Below are 21,192 nucleotides of genomic sequence, written 5' to 3'. Positions count from 1 at the left end.
ACGATAAACCAAGAAAGGGCAATGCATTTAATTTAAAATATCGGGAGAATAATAAGGCGCTCAATAAAACTCGGGTTCGAGTTCGTACGCTAATACGTTCCACATATCTTATTTAATCGAACCGAGGCTATTGACCGTAAAGTACTTGAGTGTCACTCGTATTATACAGTTTTTTAAGGTTCCTTACCAAAATGGTAAAATGGGACCCTTACATTGTGTGGCTTTTCTGGCTCATTTGTTTGTTCTATATGACTTTGACTTACTTTGCTGGTGGGCTATCTGCTTAGTTCGTCAGTTATTATTAAAAAAAAAAAATAGAATATAGACCTAAATGCAGATGGCAAAAGTTTAAAAAAATAAACCTGACGGAGCTTTATTTGCACGTTCTGAAAAATATTAATAATCCTTTTGCCCTGTGGTCTTGTCAAGAATGATATCTAAAAGTTAGATTTGCTAAAATAAATAGAGGTTTATGTAAATATAACAGAAAAAAACCTAAAACCTTTTCCGTAACTAGCACAGTTTTTTAAAGGATCTGCTATAATCCTTGACAAACAAACTTAGGGCAGTTTGCCTTTTCCGAAGCGATTTGGTAAAAAAATTTAACATATTTACGAGATATGTTTCCTTCCAAGAAACGGAACCCTGTGATATTATTTTACATAGTGATTTTTGAGTTTCGTTGAAAGCAGGGTGGTGTGGATAAGTTATACCACTTTGTCATTCTGTCAGTTTGTGTGTCTATGGAGCGCTAAGTATTTCAATGTGGTTTTGTTTGAGAATGTGATTCACCGAAGTAGTTCATAGCTATACTTCATTATCATCACAGTAATCCATTACCGGTATACTACAGGGCAGGGGTCTCCTCTCACAATGAAAAAGGTTTCGGCCGTAGTCCACGACGCTGGCCCAGTGCGGATTGATGACTCAACACGTTTTTGGGAAGACTGTGCAGAACTCTCAGGCATGAAGGTTTCCTTACGATGCCTTCCAAACCGGTGGTAGAGTCACTACAGACAGACTGACTTGAAATTTCAAAAATTGGGCCTACTTGAATTTAGAATTTTTTAATTTTAAGGTTTTCCTTCAACGTTCAAGCAAGGGATATTTGAATTGCTTTAAACGTAAATGCTTTACTTTGAAAATTTAGAGGTGCGTGTTGGGATTCGAACTCTGTTCCCTAAGGGTGAAGCCGAAGTCCTAACCACTAGGCTATCACAGCAACGCATATTTTATAGCTATACTTTGTACAATAATATCTGATCAAACAATAAATAATTGATCTGCCTCGATGATCTACTGGTTAGCAAGTTTGACTGTAGACCATGAGGTTCGAGTCCCGGGTCGGTTGACAAATTTTTACCATTTTGTTTCTCTACTTTTAAACGCCTTGATTGGAAAATGGCATTGTCTACTCCCGTGCCTCGGAGAGTATGTTATAATATCGGTCCCGATAATCATAATCATGTGATAATTATCGCCAACCAATTGCATAATTGTATTGTATAAACGTGGTGGGTCTATGATCTAAGCATCGTCTCTTCTGCGAAACAGGAGGTCTGTGCCCAGTAATGGGACAATCTACCTCTTAGTTATTTATTTATTTATATTCTTATTCTAACACTATCATTACAGAATACTTAAACTTAATGCGATAATGAAGCTTTAAAAAAAAAATAATAATCGTATCATCCTGATGCTATATCCTCTGCTATTTAATTATACTATATTACTGTTCAACTTTTATGTAACCAATCGATTTGAAATTCGATACACTTAATAATCCATAATATAATTCTGCAGTAATATGGTAACTTTGATCCGAATCTGCAATCAGGATAGTGCGAAAGATATCCACATCCTCGACAACCTACAGCTCCTGCGTTGTGTTTGGGGCTTTCAGTGGTCTACAATAAAAGTTTTCGTAAGAACGTCTAGATCCGATAAAAAGAAAAATTGAGAAGGCAGATTTGTTTATATCGTAAGTTTTTTAGGTACTATAGGTACACTTGCACACAAAAGTTTTGTGAGAAATCTTTATGTTTATCGATTATGTTTTTGTTGAGGAGGTAAAGAGTTTTTAGCTATAAAATGGCCAGAGATATTGCAGTTTTTACCAGATCAGAAAATAAATACATTGAAAGTTCAACAACCTGAACAGAATATACCTACCAATCCTGTTTCATTTTAAAAGTAAAGTCATCGACAGTTTTTTTCTTTTTATGTATCTACAATAAATTATAACCACACAAATCAATTCCTTTACTTGAAAGTTTGTTTGCCCAAAAAAGTTCATTTTAATTTATTTTACTACAAGTTTATTTCATTACAATGTTGCAGTTTTGAGAAGTTTTGAGTCTTTTGTATTAGACTCAAAACTTCTCAATATATAAATGGAGGTGACTTGGTGGTTTTAGGGAATAGGCAACCTCTAAAAAGCATCTGATGTAGGTGTGGTCACATCCCCCAAAATTTATTTTATAGCAAAGTCGTTTTATGATAATTTGATTATCCGATCGACGGCATAACTGTCATACGTTTTATAACTCTCGTCTGTCAGGTTTTTCAAGCTAATCTTTGAAACATATTACTTTTTGACGCCTACAATACAAGCTTAAACGCAATGTTTATACACAAGACTATTAGCATTGGCGTGAAATAATGAAAGCTATTTCACAGTACAACGCAACCTGTACCCTTAGCATGTGATTTTCATTCTGGCAATCGTAGAGAAGTTTTCGAGTATTGAAGAACATCAGTGTTAAACGTACATAGCTAATTGAGTTTTGTCTTCGAGAATCGGTAGTTAGTTAAAGATTAGTTGTACAGTACTTTAAAACTCGGAATATTAGATCATTTTAAATATTGGATCGAAGCGTAACTTTGCTGAAGTGAGGTACAATAAACATTAAGCTTAAATTTGCTACAATACACGAAATTGATATTGATACGGTATGATTTTCAGTTTCTTGTAAATTAATCTGTGATTAACACAGATCAAAATTGGCTTTGTACGCATATTTTTCTGCTATACGGGAGCATCCTCAAAAGATGTTATAAAATAATAATAAATAAATATTCTACGACAATACACACATCGCCATCTAGCCCCAAAGTAAGAATAGCTTGTGTTATGGGTACTAAGGTGACTGATGAATATTTTTATAAATAACATACATATATACTTATAATATACATATAAACACCAAGACACTGAAAAACATTCATGTTCATCACACAAACATTTTGCAGTTGTGGGAATCGAACCCACGGCCTTGGACTCAAAAAGCAGGGTCGCTGCGCCAATCAACCGTCTACTGTTGACTTCACAAGATAATTATCACCGTACAGATTTGTCTCGTTGACGTAATTAAACAGCAAATGGATTCACTGTAGACCTATTTTACTGTGCCATTATACTTTTCGAAAACGACTCTGGTAGATGCATTTATTACTAAGGGTTCTCTGTACGTTCATTAAGGTGAGTGTCGATGCCCGCGCCGGGAGCACGTTGAATAAATCAGACTGGGGAATGCAGGCTGGCGCCCTAATGCGCTTTCGATGTCAGTTGATAGTCACCCCTCTCCTCGATCTACCTTAAATCGATCTTCTCTCATCCATACCAATATTATAAATGCGAATGTGTCTCTGCTTGTTCGTTTGTGTGTTTATTCGTTAACAATGCACGGCTTAAGGTGCCGAGTGCTGCAAAATGAGGTTGAAAGTACGTAAACTATTAGTAATCCATATACGCTTCATTTTTTATTATTGTCTTATTTCGTAAAAAAATATACAGTTAGTTTGTAGTTTAAAATTTTTAATAAATAATAAAAGCATACATTCATAGACAATACCTCTTTTTATTTTATTGTTCTTTTTTCACTTCCGTATATTTCAGTTCCGGTTTTCTTCCGTTTTAATTACAATTTGTTTAGTAATAAAATAAGTAAGAAAACTAGAGTATAGCTCTTTACAGCCAAAAATATATATGTTATTCTTGACCTTATTTCTAAATAAATTGTTGTCGGCTTAACACAATGTAGTAAAATTTTTCCCTGATGAAAATCACAAAGTTAACTGTAATGCCAATTTGAAGTATGTTTTTTCTTAGTTATTTAGTAAAACAACCCCACTTCCCCAAACGATGCCTTTTTTTCTACTAAAATAAGAGTATTTTGTAATTTTTGCTACCAATGTGTTTAAAATACAATTTTGTTTAGTGGGTGGGCAAAATTAAAATAACGTCAAATATCTCATAGTGATTTGATCACATCTTTAGATCATAGGACTAAAATTGTGTAGTTATAAAATAATTTGTAATGATGCAATGTTGATGAAAAGCAATCTGACAACATTGCTGTAATCGGATAACTGGAAGGAGAACGCAGTTGGTTGCTGTGTCCACATAATAACTATTGTAAGGTTCTCTGGCTGGGCCAAATATCAGTCGAATATTCATCCTCTAGCCCAGACATTAGATGACGTATTCAAAATGTATTGGAAAGATTATTATGTAGCATACTTTGTAGATCAATCAATTATGTGCGCAAAAGTCCGCCTGAGTTTTTGAAATAGTGGTTGTTTTCGTTTTCTATGTAATTATTATTCGGACGATTCAGACCAAAACCCTTTGGTCGAATGAGCTTTTTTTATAAAAAATTGTTAAATCACACTAACTTTTATTTGGTTACGCTTTAAAACTTACACGTACTTCTCAGGCGTCTCGTGCGGCAGTGTGCTATCAACTTAAAGCAACAAACAAAGTCGCCGACATTGCTGATTTAGCATTGGTCTTTTTAACGTATTAGCATTTTTGTTTTTATCAACAAATTTATTGATCGAGATGAGTGTGCTCGCTGGAAGAGAACTTCGAATGTTAAATCAGCATTTATTTCAACCTGTTACGTTGTCTAATGCTTTTTGAGGCACAATTGATAACGAGTTTGGGTGGCGCGTCCCTTAAAAGCCTTATCGAGTGAAAAAAGTCACTTAGGTACCTTATACTTTCCGTCTCCAATGGATAAGGCTATACGCGACGGCTAACGGAGTAATTTTTGAGTCTTGATTTGTGGACTTTAAAAGCATTGGTTGGTAATGTTGTCTTCATTGAACCTTTCTTATCAAAATATGTTGTTTTATGTACCTATTAGTCTAGTTTTATTTTTAAAATCCTTTTTAGTTAGTTTCTAAACAGCTGTGTGGTTTCGACTGATTATGTCATTTTATACTAGGTATAATTTGCGATTCCTTTTATGTTCTAAACCTTAACTGTGCTGAATCACACACTGTTTTTCACGAAAAATGCCCTTGACAAGGAGTATAAGGGTTTTATTAACTAAGTCAATATAATGTTGATATTCATCGCAATAAAATAAATAAATAAATATACCACGACAATACACACGTCGCCATCTAGCCCCAAAGTAAGCGTAGCTTGTGTTATACATATAAACACCCAGACACTGACAAACATTCATGTTCATCACACAAGCATTTTCCAATTGTGGGAATCGAACTCACGGCCTTGGACTCAGAAAGCAGGGTCGCTGCCCACTGCGCCAATCGACCGTCAAACGTTTAAACTTTTCATTATGAATTAATAATTATTTATAACGAGAGGTCTAAAAATCCAAAACGTTCGTAGATCTTTCTTCAAAGCATTACCTTGTTAACACACTGTTAGGAAAGATGAAGATTTCCAAATCAGCTTTGTACCTTCACTTCAGTCGTGCGAACGAATTAGAAAATCGTTCGTCTTGGAGAGAGTTGATCGTCTCGATCCAACTCGATACAGCGTGCTCCAATTTAGTACTTAATAGTATTCCACAAGAAGTGAGGTCAAGGAAAGTTCCAACTGCACTGCGTTAGTTAATTATAAGTACATAACAGGTACTGTTATAATTATAAAGTATGCTAATGTTTTGATATTACCTGACTTTTGTATACGTAAAACTTATTTTTGGATATACAAAAATCATGAAACTCGCGTCTTCGCCACCACACCTTTCCCATGCTATACTGGGTATGTATGTATATATCTGATTTACTTTTCACTTCTCATCGGCAGTCCCGAAAGACTGCCCCCGCATGTTTTATTTATTTATATTACCCAACCAATCATATGGAGTTTGGTAATGATCAGTTCAATGGTGTTTTGGAATTTGAATGACAAAGTGTACATCTATAAAAATACGTTTGGGTTTTTCCTAAATTTCAAATACAAAAATCAATGTATGTACTTAATGAAACCTTCGAAATATAAATAGCAAGAACACAAAATCTTGAAGAAATATTTAATGTAAACCGAAACCAAAAATATAATAAAAAAGTGCAAACTTTAAAAAGTAGTTACTAGTACCTAGGTTAATTGTTTTTTTAGAATTAAACTTCTCTTTACCTCTTTGAATGAAAGAGGAGAGAGAAGAGATTTAAAGAGGTTTTATACAAATACGTTGAATGGACCCAATTTCTCGTACCATTTTATTAAAACCGGTCCCCTGACATTTAACGGCATGTCTAAAATTAACATGCCTACTTGTTATAGCAAAATAACTCGTCCCTTGAACGCCTTAAATTACTTATGCTAATTTAAACAATTCAAATAGAAAAAAGTATAGAAACAATATTTCATTTATGTATACCAATTTTAATTTTAATTGGATTACCATGTAGATAAATTAGTCAAACAATTTACGATTATAAATAAAGATCAAATCACAGGCAGCAGGTTAATTTTCTTAAAATTTGCATTTAGGTATATTATAATTTTTCAATATGGAAAGCAATCACAACATAATAATAGATTGTTCCCTGACTGTCTTCTGTGGCCGCTTTCTTATCACTCGATAGAAGCGACCAGTTGATTGTGACCTGCCTCGCCTCCGGACGCCCTTCACCAAGTTTACAGCGCGGACTGGTATCACTGACTGTCACAGATCAAGTTTAATTGGACACTTGTATGTGTGCATTCATGTGGAGCTGAACCGGTTTCTAGCAAGCTTGATGCTTTCTACGTCATACGTTGGTGTTTATGTATGACTAGTTATGAGCGTAGTGAACGGTTCATAAGTTTGAACTTGTACTAAGTTTATTATGATTTGTGTATCATTGGCATAGGCGTGATGGGAGTTTAGTCGGAGCGGTCTTGTACCTGTCGTTTTTATTATCTGGTTCTCTTATATTACGGATTTGTTTAGGATATGGTCCGCTCGGTGGGTATAACTTAATATGGTTTCGCTAAGGCGCAAATATGTTCAGATAGATTCTCGGTGCTCCGTTTGCGTCGTCGATATTAATGACGTTGTTAAATAGTGCGGGATTTAGATTAAGGATCTATGAATTGCGTGAGAGAGGAAAGGCGTCGCTTCACAAGCTTACCCGTTAATTTACTGGGCTTGCGATTTAAGGCGGCAGGCGACAGTAGAAGCTTTATCAAGGCATTGATAAAACACTCAGTTGTAAGGTTGTACTTTCTCGCCACAAGGCTGTAGTGTTGATCTTAATTGGATATTTTTTCTATTAGTAGAGTGCCTATACTAATAGGATACCTGGAGCTGTGTTTCGAAGCAATTGCAGTAGAGACAAGCTATAGTCCATCCAAGATTCATTAGTTAGTTGATTACTACTTGTAAAATTATTTTAATTTAGACAAATTGAAATAGAAAATAGTTGTCGTGTTAAGTTCCTATAAGTTACTATAAGTACCGTACTCATATAAAATATATCAATTAAACATAACTATATCTCAACTTTTAGGATATGCAGGTTGGTATGTTATTTTATAGTGATTATTATAAATTGCGTTACATAACGGCAAAAAAAATTATGCCTTGTTAGTTATGTTACAGAATCACAATAAAAATGTGCCCAAAGTTACAGAAACGACTTTTTATAATTAGATAATAATATTATGATACAGAAAATAACTGTTATCTTGTCTATTCTTACTAACGCCTAATTAAAATGCCAAGCATGGTAATAGGCACAAATTATTCATATTAACAAAGCTAGTAGGTATAATGATTGTGTAACGTTACACGCAGTTGTATGTTTTACACGAAACATAATATTGCATCCCGTTACTCTTTTAATTATTTGCTTAATTTACCACAAGCTGTTGTGTGCAACTTTGTCCGAATTGAATAAAGTCGGCCTTGCATCACGAAATTCTTTTTTTTTTAGTCGTGCACTTTTGGCAGAGTGGTCTTGGCTGCCGAGATATCATATGTTATTTATAGCGCCAATCTTTAAAGATTCTAGATCGCACCGCTTCCCGCACGAGCCTTCTTCACCTAAGGCGGCTGGTAGAGTTGCAGAAGCATTAAACAACAGTTAGCTGGGTTAACGATTTGACTATCTATCTATCGAGCAGGTGACAGCCTTCTCGTTCATTTTCCTAAAACCTGGCCTTGCACCACTGAATGCTCAATCGATTCTTTATTCTTTGCGATGTGGACAAAGAACTTTTTTTTTTATTTACATAACCTACGAAATAAGTGGTATGAAATTAGTTTTATGTGATTATTTTATCAACCATTTCAAATCTAAAATTACTTATTTCACGTTACCACGTTAGCGCCACGAGCTGGCGCGACTGAAGAGCAAATAGTTACACCAGAATTTGGGTAAGAATATGCGCTGTGGCTTATGAAATTAATATTTTAATATGTGTGTATGTATTTTATCTGATTTAGACCGGTCGGAGTCTTTGGATGTGGCTATTAACCACCCTAACATCGAAGACGTGCCACCCAGCGGATAAGCGTTACGGTAGAACACCGCAAAAAACCAACTAGAAGTATAGGTTTGCCACCTTCTGACTTTGAACTGGTCAGCCCACTGATATGATATTTAATGGTAGTTTTTAAAGTAGACTGTGCGATACACAATATACCTACACGTACACAAACATGAACTTTTACAAGGAAAAGATAATACGCGTTTATTATACTGGCAGCATGTTATCGCGCGTTACTTTCGGTTGCCAATAGCTATTAAATGGGCATTACTGCCACCTGTAAGTTAGGGCTCGCAAACCTTACGCCTCCGCGACGTTTCACCGCAAAATTGATTCCCTGATGCTATCTAACCTCCCGGGGGAATGGATAAATAAATACTTTACGATAATCTCAAGAGATCTGAGACAGGCCAGAATTACAGCTCGCTGGATATATTATTGCATTTTAATTCCGTGCCTGGCACTCCTCCGTCGCATTACGATTGTATGATTTACTGAACTATTTTTAAGGCAATTTTTTATATATATTTCTATTTATTTTCTCAGTAGTGGTAGAGTTTTTGTGACAGATATCGTCCGGGGATCTACCGCTATGCTTTTTTCTGCCGCTATGCAGCTCCGGTATGAAAGGCGCGGTTGCCGTTGTTGACACAGAGCGGCACGTTGCAATACGTGTTCCTTGCATGACATGTAGGTGGTTGCTTTCCACTTTCTATCAGGTAGGTCATCTGGTTGATCCGTCAATTATTACTCTAAAAATAATAGTTTTTTTTTGTCTTAAACATCACTATCTATTGCCTTATAATATGAACACAATGGTCTTTAGGTCCCTATGCAAATAACAGCTTTAAAGTTCGACGCCAAATATCACTTAAGAGTGTCTCGGGAGCTAGTGTTTTTAGTAATTCAAATTTATTTTACAAAGCACTAAATTCAATCTTGAATTCAAAATTAGAATTTTGGATTACTTTAATTATTAAATCGAGAGTTTAGTCTAGCCAAATAAAGAGGCATTAGCATTATGGTTACCATACGTGATCTTTTCTTATAAATATATATATATTTTTCCAATCGCATTAATAAAAAAATAACCTAGTCACACCACTGTGTAATTAGGTTTTTTTGTTATTTTTTTGTAATATTTCAATTTAATTTTACCTACTTGTATTTAACAATTTTAAGTACCATTTCGTCAATAACGTTGTTTTTTTTAACATCATGGCTACGTCATCATCGGATCTGCATCCTGTCACCATTGTTCTGCACGTTTCGCTCAGGCAAAAATCAGCACGGTAATTTAGATTTCACGCATTTACCTAATAAATTGCAATTGCTCATGCTTTGCCGATTTACCTACGGTAATCTAAAATGCCCATTCATTAATTATATCGATTGTACTTAGGTTTGAAAAACATACTTAAAACATAAAAAGCTACTTGTAATTCCTTCAAGCTATTTAATTCGATAGCTTCCAATTGTAAACTTTAGCTTAATTAAATTACTAGTCTTTCGGTATACTCGTACTTAAAAACGGATCTTGATGAAATTTGGCAAACATGTAGCTCGCATCCTGGAGATGGACATAGGATATCCATAGATTTTTCCTGGAATAACTGCTGGTAAATGTTCGTGGGATTTAAAAAATAGCATTTGTTATCTACGCTTACTTACTACTTGATCAACTAATTGTGGAATTTCGCATTGAAATAGTTTGCAACTTTGAGACGGCCATGGGATACATTTCATACAACAAAAGGGTTTTTCTGGTATGTCTAAACCCCTAAAATACAAGCGAACGAAGTCGCGGGAAACATTATTTAACATAAGCTCTTTAAATTATAACAGTTATATTATAAGATTCCATATCGCTAAAATATGAACTATATTTGAATAATGTCTAGGTCTAATAACCAGTACAATGTACTAAGTACAATTTCTAACGTTCGTGCTGATCCTAGATTTTCAATAGCCATGTTGCATAGAAATCTTGCCTTAAGGCCCGCTGTACTAAATAATGACTACTGAATAATTAATTATTAAACTTATGTAGTAGTTTTATGCTCGCAGTCTAAATAACTATTGAACATGGTAAACCGGTAAATTGTGGATTCTTAGGATCGTTGGCCCAAGGATATTATAAAATGGTAGTAAGCTGAGGTATGGTGGCATTTCCGGGGAAGAAAATTTGCATGTTATAGCCAGGTAGTTTGTTCCCCGGTACTCAACTATTTATTTGTAACACCTACTTTTTTATAATTAATTAATTATCTTTTAATTAAGATCCGTGCAACAACGCCGGCTGACACACTAAAGCTTAAACATTGTTTCACAAAAGAAGGTATTTGGCTTTGCACATCTTCATAAATATTTTTTATTTATTTACTTACGGGTTCGGGTTTTTTTTTTATCATGAACCCTGTTCAAAATTCATCCATTTAAATCCATTCCAAAATTTAGTCAATTTGGTTCTGTAGTTATTGCGTGAAAGAGTAAAAACCATCCATCCATCCATCCATACAAACTTTCCCATTTATAATATTAGTAGGACATATCCACCCATTACCAGCCATTAACAGGGCATGGATGTCCTGGCGTAATGAGAATTGCTTCGGCCGTAGTACACAACGTTGGCCAAGTGCGGTTATGAAAACTTCAAACACTTTTGACAACATTATGGAGAATGCAGGCATGCAGTTTCCTCACGATTTTCGTTAATCATGGCTCATGATATTTTAATTGCTTAAATTAAATTAAAAATGCACATAACTCCGAAATGTAAGACGTGCGCGTCGGGGAGCGAAATCCTCTTCGGGGAGGTCGAATCTCTTAGGGGAACTTAACTGTTCAGTTAGTGAAAACTTCAATGAAATTATATTAGCATTATTTCGATTTTGTGTGCTTTTATTTTGACTTTATTTTAAGTACGGAATAATAGGAAATATAACCGAGGTGTCTATCGAATACACGTCGTTTACAAACAAATCGCATGATTTTTTTGGTAAACTACGTGGATACAAGTTAAATAAATACAGAATATTATAACCATCCACTGCAATGGGAAAATATAAATAAAATGAGAGTCAAAACCTGAATGAATAGAAAAAAAATAGCTTTTTACGAATTTCAATCATACGTGAGAAGTGTTTAAAATATTTAATATATTTATATTTCTACGGTATATTTTAGTATAATACCAAATAATATATTAAACGAAATTGCAGCGAATCATAACATATTTTTCAAAGAGTATCGTCAATACGGGTCTGGACACACAACCTTAACGTAAACAATATAAATTAAGTATCTTTATGATCATCATAAGAAACACCTTTTTACTTATTCTATAACATTATCGTGACTCTACTTAAAAGAGGTCTCCTAATTAGCGCTATAACACCTAAATTTAAATAAAAACTGTTCACATGTAAACAAAAAACAATTTTCGCCTTTCTCGGCAAAATCTCGTTTACGTACCTACATCGATAAAAGTTGTAAAATGCAAATGGAGCTAGTGAAATGGTAAGAATCTTCCGCCCACGTATATAATTTGCCGTTACCTTTTTGAAAATTCATAATCGCCACATAATGTGTACCTATATATTATATTCAAATTGCCTGAGATAATTGGAATGAAGTTAAGAAAAATGTTTTTAAATATTATATCATATTATGTATTGACTGTTATTTTTATTAACATGGCTGTGCTGTTTACCTGTGCATTAAAGTAAGCACCGGTAAACTGAAAGCAATAAATATATAACAGCATTATAAGCTCAGAGAATCAATCGGCTGGCGAAGGGAACGTTATATTAGTCTATGTCGGTTTGTATCACAGTTACAGCGTCGTGTAAACACTCTTGGGTATTAAAAAAAAAAATTATTCACTCTCACCAATGATGTAATATCAACGACATGACAGTTTAAATCATATCATATTATTTTTTATGCATCTATGAATTTTATATAAGGTCGCTACAAACTTGAGGTAATAAACTGCATTATTTCAAAATAAGCCCTTTTCGTTTCTAAATAGAAAAACCATATGACATTTACCTATTTAATCACCAATTTTCTGTTTTTATTAAAGTAGTCAGCGTGATAGTTATAGTACAAAGTATCTTTTAATAATAAGAAACAATTTGTAAAACAGTTCGCAGAAAAGAGTAGGAACAATTTATTTTTCGCATTAATTTATCTCTGATTTTAGGTTTATGAAACGGTTTTATCTAAGTGGGTATAATTTTACGGGTATCAAATTTAGTCGATAAATTTTGGGTTAACATCGTAATCAAAGGGTTTATACATATTTATAAGCAATTATTCATTTTGTCCCTGTTTTATCGATGCACATTTATGTTATAAATGTAGAAAAGCCAAGAAATTGTATTTACTTTTTGTATCAGGACAAATTATCAGCATAGTACCTAATCTTAATATTATATTTTACAAGCGGTATCCCGTGACTTTGCCCATGTTCAACTTCTTGATTATGAGATTTTTTTCCTACTAATTTATGGATTTTTATTATCCGATCGTTTGAAAGTTTACAACGATATGTATGGAATCGTAAGAGCGCCATCTAGGTACATTACTGGGAATCAGTATTTATAATAACTATGGTAGGTACAGACTACCGTTTGTATTGTGGTTATCATGTACAAATAGAGAAAACATGGCTCTAGTATCCTGAATCGGGCCAAAAAAATTTTGTAACTAATTTTTGGTCAAAAATAAACTGTAACAGCCCGGAGTTAATGAAATGGGTGGTGTCGACCCCTATTGAAATAGCGCGGTGGGTCTATGACATAAGAAAAGAGGTTAGAAGGTGTCAATCAGTAAGACGTTCATAGACTGAGGATGATGATAGGTACGTCAAACTCAACTGTAGGAAGACAAAAGTTTATTTACATCTGTGTTTAACACACTTTTCAACAGAGAAAGTTGAAAACATCTGTTTATACAATAAAAATCCTGTTAGGAATTTAGTTCAAAAGTGTCGTAAAATCTTTTTTTGCGCTCTTCATAGCTGTTTATTAAAGCAGCGTTTTGTACGTGTGTAGATTCATATATTGGCACTTTGTTGCCTTGTCACATGGTACTAGGTAGGCAGCTGTTCCTATTATGATCACGTACCTTCTTCTCTTCCAAATCCCTCAGTGATTGAGGAATAATGATAACGTTTGGTACTGAAATTTGACCGTTAACCAGAAGTCTCAATAAAGAGGGTGGAATAACTTATTTGGTAAATGCGTAAGTTATACTTTTGGTGTTTCTACACGATTGAATAAGGCGATTTATAGAAAGCCAGAGAAACACGGTTCAACTACTTTTAAAGCATATACTTCGAATGCCTGATAGACATAGGGGTGGTGGCGCTAAGGTGTTGAAATGGTGACCAACGTAAGCGTACTATTGGTAGATCCTCCAATAGTATAAACCGTTGGACAGTAGTAGAGATCTACGTCAAGCAGGTAGCTGAAACGATGTTAACGATGAAAACTACACTGATATCGTCCGAATACTTAAATTAATGTGATAATCGTAAATAAAAATATACCTGCTCTAGTGCTCATGGAGGATCAACTAAAATAAAAACTCACTAGTCATTGGAAACATTTCCTTTGTTGTAGGTACTTTGGTATTTCAGAGTAGAAACGTGTTTCGGACAATACCAGCTCACGTTGAAATATTTTTCAAAAGTGAACCATTTTTTATTTCCCTGGAGAGATTCGATTGTATTAACCTGTTACCTGGTGCAGGTAGAAATGCCAATACAGGTAGGCGTCTTTATTACGAGTAATATGTTTCGCATCCGTGACGTCACTTCGGTTTTTATTACTCTTTGTAACAGGATATTTGTTTCTCAAACAGCGTAATTACAGCTTACAAATGAGAGAAAGTTACCGAAATCAATTCTCGCTAGTAACCGGATAGTCTGCTTGAAATATCAGCGAGACGTTAGTGAAATGTGCCATAGTAGCAACATGCTTTAATAATAATTTATTGTTAAAAAAGAAGCTATGTGAAAAATGCCAAAAATTTTGATTTGACAATTGATGTTCAACTGTTTTATAGTTTCTTTGTGGTTAAACATTCTAAGCTCAGCACGTTACTTGCGCAAACGCATAATCGATTTGTACAACTTTTATCACTAAGCAAAAACATGTGTACCCAAATAACCAATGCTATTGTCCTTCGGCCTGTCAAACCATTAAGCCAGCCTAGAGGGTAAGCTCTTTATCTCTCTCCTATGATAGGCTAAAGTTGTTGGGGATGATTACCACCCTTATATTTATGTTTCGACCTAACAAAAAAAATAACGGGAAAGAATGAAATAGAGGGATAATCTACGTTTTACGTATCTTATCTAATACTAATATATAAAGCTAAAGAGTTTGTTTGTTTGTTTACTTGAACGCGAAGATCTTAGTAGCTACTTATACGCGGACAAAGTTGCGACGGACTGCTAGTAGTATATATGTATAACTCAAATTTGTTGTCCGGTAAATACTTGGTCGCTATTAAATGGAGAAAGTGAAATAAATTGTAGACAAGTAGAGCAAAAATTAAATACAGTAGTTAGTTATAAATAAATAATACCGGTCGGCAACCTGCGGATACGAAATCCGACGACCGGAATTATTTAATTACTTCCATTATGCAATTAAATACCACTGAGGGTTGGCGGGTTACACTTAATTATAATATACAAAACCTTTCCTGAGATACAGAGATAACTTCACAGAAGTGAGAACGTGCTTTTCTTCACCAAAGTGCACTTAGTATAAATACTTACTTATTTAAATTTTATGGGTTCATTTGTAAGCCTTACAAGTGGTTGTGTGTATTTTTAAAGCGGCTATTTATAGAGCAAATAGCTGTCTCTGCTGCTCTGCCTGCGTGTAGCTCTTATTCATATATAATAATAATAATATAAATTTAATTAACCCTCAGCCAATAAAGGTCCCACTGCTGGGCGCATAACTCGTAGATTACATAAAGGGGTTTTTTTTCATCGCGCTTTTCCAATGAGGGTTTTGGGTTTTAACGAAGATTATGACAATTAGTAGACATCGTCAATTCCCTAACTCTAAGCTAGTACTTAGAATTCTTAAATAGAAAAACCCTATATTATAGGTACCTAACCTAACCAGTTTTGACCCGACCCGGGGTTCGAATCCAAGAATCTCGCTATCCGTTTTTAAATATGCTAAATCTATATAAAGTCAAAAGAATATATTTCGCTGATTAAAGCTAATTAAGGAGTACTTAAGTAAATTTGGTGGTGGGGGCTGAGGGGGGGGGGGGGGGGGGGCATAGGTCTGGACGAAGTAAATTTATGTAATGCAATAATTATTAAGTCAGTTGTATGTATTAATTGAAAAAAAAATGTAAAATCGGATAGCACGATTAAAAATAATGCTATAGAAATAAATAATAATTACAAATACATATGTATTGAATAACGAATCTCTTAAAAGTTTTTAACTTGGTTTAAAATATTAAAAGAGTCGGTCTAACGTGCCGGCCACACTTTCATATTTGTTTTGAAAATTGAAATTATCGACGTTTTTAGTGCATTTTACGATAACATGGTAGCAGCCTTACATTGGGGTAATAAATAGAAGCCTTTTAAGGATTTCGGCTGCTTTACTAGCTGCATATATAAATCACAACTGACATTTACGACACGACTTCATTTAGACTATAAATAATTATGAGACCAAGCATTGCTTCGACACTAAATCAAAGCAATTTATGCATGAAAATATCTTTGAAATTACGTCGATAAAACAATACTCTTTTATTAGAATTCTCAATTGCTGGGACAGACGATTGGTATGAGGCCTGAATCCGCCCATTTATATACTACGCTAGCTTTCGCCCGCGACTTCTAGGATTGGTTACCCGTAATAAAAAAACAAATAGCCTAGTTCGAGTCGCGGAGAGAAGGTTCCGTCCGCACTTTGGATGGAAACTTATGATTATTATTCATTTGATTCAAATAAAATATACAATAAATGCCATGTGGTGACGGCCGATTAGAATATACTTGTCACCCCCCCCCCCCCCCCCCCCCTACCATACCCCCCAAAAGTAATTCTGGGAATACCATTCCCCAGACAATTGATAGGTATAATCTTTTTTACAAACAAAATAACAAAAAAACTGTTTACCTGTAACTCTACGTGCCAGTTAAGTTCTTGCAAAATAGTAGATAGTTACCTATTACAAATCCAATTTCATAGTAAAATTGAAATATGCATAGTTACATTGAATTAAGAAAATACAGAATCCTCATTCAGCCATTATTGTATGCAATTAATTGTGCCCAAAAACAGTAAACCCGCGCACGTCTCCTTTACACCCGCGGAAAGTTGTTAGTTTAGAAACTTTTTCCCATTTACTTGTTTTATGGTGAACGTTTAGAACATTAGAGGTAAAATAATTACAGTCATCTTCTAAATGGTATGAAGTGACTAACTAACTGTTTGTTTGAGAAACCGTTCCAAAGCGGAGTGGTTCAATAACCACTGAAGCATCAATATGCGTCAATATTAGTGGTTTCTGTATGTCCTTAATTCTGTGCATAGTTGTTTTTTTCAATAGCTTTTATTAAATACATTAAATATAAATAAATATACATCGACAATACACACATCGCTATCAAGCCCCAAAGCATCACACATATTAATATTTTTCTACAAATATTTTTTTCAAATATTCAAAATTTACCATAACATATACCTACAATAAATCCTATTTGATAGTGAAATACAAATACGTTTGATTGAAATTTTTCAACAGTTTTTGTATCACACATTTTGATATTTCTCGCTTTTTAAAATTCGACTACATTTAAAGTACCCCGAATATGTTTAACTAAACGATCATATCAAAACTTACCTACCTACTCGTTACTAAAGTAGATTTGGACTATGTCGAAACATTGAACAATAGAAAGGCATGACCGTAATATGTCATGATATACATAGCCGATAAATTAAATTTACCATGTAGAGTAGAGTAGGTATAGAAATCAAAATTCTTTCGCTGGTCGGACGAGAGTAGACCGGTTAGGAATAGTGATGTGCTTCGTCGAGGCCAACTGAGACGTAGCATCCGCCGTCCATCCTTGCGCACCCTGCGGCTATAAAGGTGTGCCATAAAACGGGTCTCATTTTACGACCATTTGACTTTATATACGTTTTCGAAGTCATTTCTTAGATGAACCGACCATTGTAGTTGCACGGGCAGTTCTTGTTGCGTTTACGCTGTCCGTAATATAAAGATATTACACAAAAAAATTAACGAGCCAAGTTTTTGTAAATGCGCTACCATCGTCATTCCTAGTGCTTAACGAGAAACATGTATGCAAATATAAACGCTTTATTGTCCTTTATGTCGATGTTCGCTGCTCGCTACCCTTTTATTGTTCATAAGATCTAATGCTATCGTCGGATAATCGGTTTGGGATAATTCGTTTCCGAATCGTGCTCATAGAAAGTAGGAGCCGATAGCCTATCGGCGGGGAAATCTGCAATCTCGACAATGCTGTATCAATATTCATGCTTACGGTCGCGACCCCTACCATTTGCATAACTGCACATTGCATTCTCTCGGTTGCAACTGTTCTATTGTTTTATGATCTAAATGACCACGCGATACAGGGATAGTCACGATAAGGATGTAAACATACATCTAAGGTCCCTTCCGATTTCATGTACGATATTTGTGGCTCGTATAGATTATGAAGCATCGGTGCTTCGATTCAATTTATCATGATAATCGAGCATAGTCTCTTCAAGTTACCGATGCTCCCTTTAAATCTAAGCTTGCGGCCGCCAACGTATAGGACAGGACGGCGGTGAGTCCGTGAGATAAGATCGGCTCCTACAGTGAACTGTACGTCAAACTCTTCCCTACTAGTTCGGTCGTTTTCAATATCAGATTAGTACAATGTTGAGTTATGCTTAGGAGTCAGAATAGAGATCACGATTTTATTTGTGTAATAAATAAGAACCGGTCGAATAGGTAAAGTACCGATTTAGAACCTCTTTCATATCAACAAACAACAAAAATAGCTAAAATTGTGAGTTTAGTCATGGGCTGATATTCCGGATTAACTGACCTCGAATAAACTTATATATATTACATTCATCGTATATTATATGTATTATTCATATATTAATTATTATCACTATCTATATATTTTATTGTAAGTTTGTTATATGTACATATTATATTTGTATGTATAGGTTTATGCATGTTTATTTGCAACACAGTACAGTTAAATGCACCACCTACCTCTTTTCTTGAGCTGTTTTTAACGCCTTTGGTTGCCTGGAAGAGATCGCTATGTAGCGATAAGGCCGCCAAATTGTATACCTTTTGTTAAATTTTTACTGTTAATTTGTTATGTTTATGTGGTGTACAATAAAAGTGTATTCATTCATTCATTCATTCATTCATCGGGTATTGATTAGTCTTTTTGGCAAAAAGCTTGCATTTCCGTTATGTGCCCACGCATAGAATCTAAGAAACAAGAAATAATAATTAAAGTAGAATACCTTCAAGAAAACGACAAATAGGAGAGATCGTAGAAATACCGTCCATTAAGCCTATGTAGAAGGTGTATGCACATCGCAATAAATTAAACTTAATGACTACTAAAAGTAAAATATATATGAAAATTTACAACGTTGAATAGGAATAAAACATTGCCTCTCATTTTTATGTGTGTATTATTAATGTGGTAAAGATATTAGAACGCTGCCATATAATTCATACATTTTATGGTTATATGTATAAGCTTAATCAAATTAAAATCTGTATTCAAACATAGTATCATTTTAATCATATCACTCGTCATGTGTTATCATAGTAAAAACATAATACCTATTATTAGGCCATCACTATTTTTGTAGTTAATTTGTGTTTAGCATATTTTAGTAATATATATTTTACTATCTGCTCCCCACCGTTGTTAAAACATAATGCATAGTATAATAAAATTTATCATGAGCCATGCTAAATTTTATTATACTATGCATGTTACCTTACTCATAAAAACTCTCCTCCCGCATCTACGAAATTCTTGGTGACGCCAGCTGCATAGAATGCTTTACCTAAGAATGACGCTTTTAATTTTTAACAGATTTTGACATAAATACGTTATTGTAGCTTATTTATATGAGATAGGCATATGCTCACGCGGACATCTTTTTACAATAAGCTTCCCCTATGGACATCTTGGAGATGTCTCTTAAAAAGTTTAAAGTTGGTATTAAACGTAAGCTTATAGAAAAATCCTATTATAGTATGAAGGACTACGTAATCGATAAAAATGCTTGGCTGTGATATATTTCCATAACCAGGTTGTTCTTCTAATGAATTTAAATGACAATGTTAGATGGTGATAACAAAACAGAACAGACATAGAGTTTGTTGTGGGTTTCTTACAGGGCGCGTTTGGAACCCTTGTACCTTTAGGATTTAGTTGACGAGTATGGTTATCGCCATTATCTCACTACCATGTACATATTTCTCATGTACCTAATGTACGCATCATAAGTGTCATCTGTGGGCCTACTTGAATAAAGATATTTTGACTTTGAATCTAAGGTATTATTTAATTCACATATTTTTTTTTAGATATTTAAATGGATTAGTGTTTACAGTCTAAAGCTGGACTGCCCATAATCACAACGCTGGGCAGACGGATTGGTAATCGCAGTAGATGGTAGTAAATACACAGAAAGCCCACCTACTAAATGAAAAATAATAACGTGTCCTATCTACAAACTGAGGCACATCTTGTCACTCTACGTCTATGTAATATCCACTTCATGACGTAGATATGCCTAGCGATAGTGGGATTTTGTTACAATGGTACCGTTCCACCCTCATATTTTTGTATACTTTTAACGGATAACAGGCAACAGCATGTGAATTAATTATTTTGGCATATTTAATTAAGTCTTTTCTTTTGTGTAGCACGCTCTGACTTGCAATGTCAGCAAATCTTATAATGTAATAGCTTACGTTTTCATGTAAGTGAATACTGTTCTTATGAAAACAATAAATTTCTTAAACCGCAAGAACGCTGCTGCCCGTTTTTTTCTCATCTGCCGTCACCATGCCGCATAGTTTTATATATAATGGACCATTATCCATAGTCAGCAAACGCGGGTAAAGCAGTTGCTTTATAAGCTCTATACATACCTTCATTTCTCTTTTATAAAGAAGAAAAAAAAAACTGTATAAAAGATATTAAATATCTAAACATAAAACAATTTATTTGTAAAATATTTAACATTTCTACGCTATTTATTCTCGGTAGCTAATTCATAGACCTATAAGTCTATCTCATTACTTAAGGAGCGGGCAAGCCGCTAGCATTTTTGGTCAATCACGGATCTTCCCTCGTTTTAGTCTTCCGGAATGCTTATATA

Source organism: Pararge aegeria, chromosome 11 (assembly GCF_905163445.1).
Source record: "Pararge aegeria chromosome 11, ilParAegt1.1, whole genome shotgun sequence".
Classification (NCBI taxonomy): Eukaryota; Metazoa; Arthropoda; class Insecta; order Lepidoptera; family Nymphalidae; genus Pararge; species Pararge aegeria.
The sequence above is the reverse complement of the archived record's forward strand: the minus strand, read 5'-3'. Positions refer to the sequence as shown.